Below are 6,648 nucleotides of genomic sequence, written 5' to 3' on the forward strand. Positions count from 1 at the left end.
AGAAGAGCTCTAAGTCTCCTCTTCAAACAACTTATTCATCTATGTCTGTACTAATTAGTTACCCTTCTGCCACTTGACTCCACTTATGTTCTGGGTGAGCTGAGCTTCAGTCAGTTAAGGGCTACCTACCATGGAGGATGGGGAAAAATGAAGTGTCCCAGGTGTGCAGCTGCGGCCAGAGGTTCTCCTGCATGGGCCTGCATATTTCACTCATGCTTGAGTTAATACCAGGTACTTATTAGTCACTAACAGCAAGGATGAGCCCTGCAGGGCACAAATAAATTCTGAAATGAAGATTGTATCCATAGCACATTTTTGTTGAAATGAAGAAGAAAAACATAGACACATGAAAAAGTTCATTAACATTATTATCTGTTAACTGTTGCATGAAAGAAAAATGATTGGTACAAAAATGTATTAGAGACTGGAAAAGGGAGAATATCTTAAGAGTAGGAGACTACACAGAGGAGAGTGATTACCATTTATTATTTTACACACTGTTCTAGAAAACTTATGTATTATTTTATTCAAGCTCCTAGACAGATTTACAGACAAAACATTTTCTTACAGAGATGAAATCTGAGACATAGACAAGAAATTTACTCAAGGTCAAATCTCAGAGAAATATAGTTATGAACTTCAGTTCTGTTGGGCTCTATGTGTCTTTCCACCACTCTATTACCACTGAATCTTTGAAAAGCAGGTGGCATGTGTCTCTAGATCAATTTAAGGTGTCTTGTGAATGCGTATTCCAGTATCAGCTCTCCAAACACAAGATCACTTATATCAGGCCAGGGTATTATGATCTGCACATGAGGGTGTCCTTTGTCTGGACTTGGACAATTGCTTTGAGTCACTGAGGACTAGAATGGCGCATAGTAACTTTATACATCTCTGTTTGTGGTGTGTTTTCTTTAGGTGTATGGAGAAGATAGCATGGATTCAGGGAACCACACATGGGTGTCAGAGTTTGTCTTTCTGGGGCTCTCACAGACTGAGGAGCTCCAGCTCTTCTTGGTCCTGGTGTTACTGCTTGTCTACACCACCACTGTCATGAGAAACCTCCTCATCATAGTCAAAGTGATCTCTGAATCCAGGCACAACACACCCATGTATTTCCTGCTGTGAAATCTGGCTGTTTTAGATCTCTGTTTCTCCTCAGTCACTACCCCAAAGATGCTGGTGGACTTCCTTGCTGAGAAGAAGACCATCTCCTACCAGGGCTGCGTGGCCCAGATCTTCTTCTTCCACCTCTTGGGAGGTGGGACTGTCTTCTTCCTCTCAGTGATGGCCTATGACCGCTACATAGCCATCTCCCGGCCCCTCCACTACATCACCATCATGAACACTCGAGTGTGTGAGGGGCTAGTGGTGGCTGCCTGGATAGGGGGCTTTGTCCACTCCATTGTCCAGCTTGTTTTGATGCTTCCATTGCTTTTTTGTGGCCCCAACACCTGGGATAACTTCTACTGTGACATTCCACAAGTGCTGAGACTTGCCTGCACGGACACCTCCCTCTGGGAGTTCCTTATGATCTCCAACAGTGGGATGCTGGTCCTCATCTGGTTCCTCCTCCTTCTGATCTCTTATACTGTCATCCTGGTGATGCTGAGGTCCCAGTCTGGGCAAGCGAGGAGGAAGGCAGCTTCCGCCTGCACCACCCACATCATTGTTGTGTCTATGAACTTCATTCCTAGTATCTATATCTATGCCCGACTCTTCACTTCCTTCCCCGTGGACAAAGCTGTGTCTATCAGCTACACCGTCTTGACCCCATGCTCAACCCCATCATCTGCACACTGAGGAATCAGGAGATGCAGGCAACCATGAAGAGATTAGGCAAGCACCTAGTGATTTCCAGCAGGAAGTGAACTTAAGATAGATTGACTTTATTTATTTATTTATTTTTTGCATTTGCAAATTTATTTTTTTATTTCATTTTTTAATTATTTTTTTTCTTTTCTTTTTACTTTATTTTACTTTACAATACTGTATAGGTTTTGCCATACATTGACATGAATCCAGCACAGGTGTATATGCATTTCCAAACATGAACCCACCTCCCACCTCCCTCCCCATAACATCTCTCTGGGTCATCACCATGTACCAGCCCCAAGCATCCTGTATCCTGTGCCGGACATAGACTGGCGATTCGATTCTTACATGATAGTATACATGTTACAATGCCATTCTCCCAAATCATCCCACCCTCTCCCTCTCCCACAGAGTCCAAAAGTCCGTTATACACAGCTGTGTCTTTTTTGCTGTTTTGCATACAGGGTCGTCATTGCCATCTTTCTAAATTCCATATATATGTGTTAGTATAGTGTATTGGTGTTTTTCTTTCTGGCTTACTTCACTCTGTCTAATCGGCTCCAGTTTCATCCATCTCATCAGAACTGATTCAAATGAATTCTTTTTAATGGCCGAGTAATACTCCATTGTGTATATGTACCACAGCTTTCTTATCCATTCATCTGCTGATGGACATCTAGGTTGTTTCCATGTCTTGGCTATTATAAACAGTGCTGCGATGAACATTGGGGTACATGTGTCTCTTTCAATTCTGGTTTCTTCAGTGTGTATGCTCAGCAGTGGGATTGCTGGGTCATAAGGTAGTTCTATTTGCAATTTTTAAAGGAATCTCCACACTGTTCTCCATAGTGGCTGTACTAGTTTGCATTCCCACCAACAGTGTAGGAGGGTTCCCTTTTCTCCACACCCTCTCCAGCATTTATTGCTTGCAGATTTTTGGATCGCAGACATTCTGACTGGTGTGAAGTGGTACCTCATTGTGGTTTTGATTTGCATTTCTCTAATAATGAGTGATGTTGAGCATATTTTCATGTGTTTGTTAGCCATCCGTATGTCTTCTTTGGAGAAATGTCTATTTAGTTCTTTGGCCCATTTTTTGATTGGATCGTTTATTTTTCTGGAATTGAGCTGCATAAGTTGCTTGTATATTTTTGAGATTAGTTGTTTGTCAGTTGCTTCATTTGCTATTATTTTCTCCCATTCAGAAGGCTGTCTTTTCACCTTGCTTATAGTTTCCTTTGTTGTGCAGAAGCTTTTAATTTTAATTAGGTCCCATTTGTTTATTTTTGCTTTTATTTCCAGTATTCTGGGATGTGGATCATAGAGGATCCTGCTGTGATTTATGTCGGAGAGTGTTTTGCCTATATTCTCCTCTAGGAGTTTTATAGTTTCTGGTCTTACATTTAGATCTTTAATCCATTTTGAGTTTATTTTTGTGTGTGGTGTTAGAAAGTGATCTAGTTTCATTCTTTTACAAGTGGTTGACCAGTTTTCCCAGCACCACTTGTTAAAGAGATTGTCTTTACTCCATTGTATATTCTTGCCTCCTTTGTCAAAGATAAGGTGTCCATATGTGTGTGGATTTATCTCTGGGCTGTCTATTTTGTTCCATTGATCTATATTTCTGTCTTTGTGCCAGTACCATACTGTCTTGATGACTGTGGCTTTGTAGTAGAGCCTGAAGTCTGGCAAGTTGATTCCTCCAGTTCCATTCTTCTTTCTCAAGATTGCTTTGGCTATTTATATTTCCATACAAATCTTGAAATTATTTGTTCTAGTTCTGTGAAAAATATGGCTGGTAGCTTGATAGGGATTGCATTGAATTTGTAAATTGCTTTGGGTAGTATACTCATTTTCACTATATTGATTCTTCTGATCCATGAACATGGTATATTTCTCCATCTATTAGTGTCCTCTTTGATTTCTTTCACCAGTGTTTTATAGTCTTCTATATATAGGTCTTTAGTTTCTTTAGGTAGATATATTCCTAAGTATTTTATTCTTTTCGTTGCAATGGTGAATGGAGTTGTTTCCTTAATTTCTTTTTCTACTTTCTCATTATTAGTGTATAGGAATGCAAGGGATTTCTGTGTGTTGATTTTATATCCTGCAACTTTACTATATTCATTGATTAGTTCTAGTAATTTTCTGGTGGAGTCTTTAGGGTTTTCTATGTAGAGGATCATGTCATCTGCAAACAGTGAGAGTTTTACTTCTTCCTTTCCAGTTTGGATTCCTTTTATTTCTTTTTCTGCTCTGATTGCTGTGGCCAAAACTTCCAGAACTATGTTGAATAGTAGCGGTGAAAGTGGGCACCCTTGTCTTGTTCCTGACTTTAGGGGAAATGCTTTCACTTTTTCACCATTGAGGATAATGTTTGCTGTGGGTTTGTCATAGATAGCTTTTATGATGTTGAGGTATGTTCCTTGTATTCCTGCTTTCTGGAGAGTTTTTATCATAAATGGATGTTGAATTTTGTCAAAGGCCTTCTCTGCATCTATTGAGATAATCATATGGTTTTTATTTTTCAATTTGTTAATGTGGTGAATTACATTGATTGATTTGCGGATATTGAAGAATCCTTGAATCCCTGGGATAAAGCCCACTTGGTCATGGTGTATGATCTTTTTAATGTGTTGTTGGATTCTGATTGCTAGAATTTTGTTGAGGATTTTTGCATCTATGTTCTTCAGTGATATTGGCCTGTAGTTTTCTTTTTTTGTAGTATCTTTGTCAGGTTTTGGTATTAGGGTGATGGTGGCCTCATAAATGAGTTTGGAAGTTTACCTTCCTCTGCTATTTTCTGGAAGAGTTTGAGTAGGATAGGTGTTAGCTCTTCTCGAAATTTTTGGCAGAATTCAGCTGTGAAGCCGTCTGGACCTGGGCTTTTGTTTGCTGGAAGATTTCTGATTACAGTTTCAATTTCCATGCTTGTGATGGGTCTGTTAAGATTTTCTATTTCTTCCTGGTTCAGTTTTGGAAAATTGTACTTTTCTAAGAATTTGTCCATTTCTTCCACGTTGTCCATTTTATTGGCATATAACTGCTGATAGTAGTCTCTTATGATCCTTTGTATTTCTGTGTTGTCTGTTGTGATCTCTCCATTTTCATTTCTAATTTTATTGATTTGATTTTTCTCTCTTTGCTTCTTGATGAGTCTGTCTAATGGTTTGTCAATTTTATTTATCCTTTCAAAGAACCAGCTTTTGGCTTTGTTGATTTTTGCTATGGTCTCTTTTGTTTCTTTTGCATTTATTTCTGCCCTAATTTTTAAGATTTCTTTCCTTCTACTAACTCTGGGGTTCTCTAATTCTTCCTTTTCTAGTTGCTTTAGGTGTAGAGTTAGGTTATTTATTTGACTTCTTTCTTGTTTCTTGAGGTATGCCTGTATTGCTATGAACTTTCCTCTTAGCACTGCTTTTATAGTGTCCCACAGGTTTTGGGTTGTTGTGTTTTCATTTTCATTAGTTTCTATGCATATTTTGATTTCTTTTTTGATTTCTTCTGTGATTTGTTGGTTATTCAGAAGTGTGTTGTTCAACCTCCATATGTTGGAATTTTTAATAGTTTTTCTCCTGTAATTGAGATCTAATCTTAATGCATTATGGTCAGAAAAGATGCTTGGAATGATTTTGATTTTTTTGAATTTATCAAGTTTAGATTTATGGCCCAGGATGTGGTCTATCCTGGAGAACGTTCCATGAGCACTTGAGAAAAAGGTGAAATTCATTGTTTTGGGGTGAAATGTCCTATAGATATCAATTAGGTCTAACTGGTCTAATGTATCATTTAAAGTTTGCGTTTCTTTGTTGATTTTCTGTTTAGTTGATCTGTCCATAGGTGTGAGTGGGGTATTAAAGTCTCCCACTATTATTGTGTTATTGTTGATTTCTCCTTTCATACTTGTTAGCATTTGTCTTACATATTGCGGTGCTCCTATATTGGGTGCATATATATTTATAATTTTTATATCTTCTTCTTGGATTGATCCTTTAATCATTATGTAGTGGCATTCTTTGTCTCTTTTCACAGCCTTTGTTTTAAAGTCTATTTTATCGGATATGAGTATTGCCACTCCTGCTTTCTTTTGGTCTCTATTTGCGTGGTATATCTTTTTCCAGCCCTTCACTTTCAGTCTGTATGTGTCCCTTGTTGTGAGGTGGGTCTCTTGTAAGCAGCATATAGAGGGGTCTTGTTTTTGTATCCATTCAGCCAGTCTTTGCCTTTTGGTTGGGGCATTCAACCCATTTATGTTTAAGGTAATTATTGATAAGTATGATCCTGTTACCATTTACTTTATTGTTTTGGGTTCGGGTTTATACACCCTTTTCGTGTTTCCTGTCTAGAGAGTATCCTTTAGAATTTGTTGGAGAGCTGGTTTGGTGGTGCTGAATTCTCTCAGCTTTTGCTTGTCTGTAAAGCTTTTGATTTCTCCTTCGTATTTGAATGAGATCCTTGCTGGCTACAGTAATCTGGGCTGTAGGTTATTTTCTTTCATCACTTTAAGTATGTCTTGCCATTCCCTCCTGGCCTGAAGAGTTTCTATTGAAAGATCAGCTGTTATCCTTATGGGAATCCCCTTGTGTGTTATTTGTTGTTTTTCCCTTGCTGCTTTTAATATTTGTTCTTTGTGTTTGATCTTTGGTAATTTGATTAATATGTGTCTTGGGGTGTTTTGCCTTGGGTTTATCCTATTTGGAACTCTCTGTGTTTCTTGGACTTGGGTGATTATTTCCTTCCCCATTTTAGGGAAGTTTTCAACTATTATCTCCTCAAGGAATTTCTCATGGTGTTTCTTTTTGTCTTCTTCTTCTGGGACTCCTATAATTTGAA

The 6,648-nt window shown here is 38.4% G+C and overlaps 1 pseudogene; it reads left to right on the forward strand.

The window, feature by feature from the left end:
* LOC102184654 lies at positions 937 to 1,871 on the forward strand (annotated as a pseudogene).

This window comes from Capra hircus, chromosome 19, assembly GCF_001704415.2.
Source record: "Capra hircus breed San Clemente chromosome 19, ASM170441v1, whole genome shotgun sequence".
Classification (NCBI taxonomy): domain Eukaryota; kingdom Metazoa; phylum Chordata; class Mammalia; order Artiodactyla; family Bovidae; genus Capra; species Capra hircus.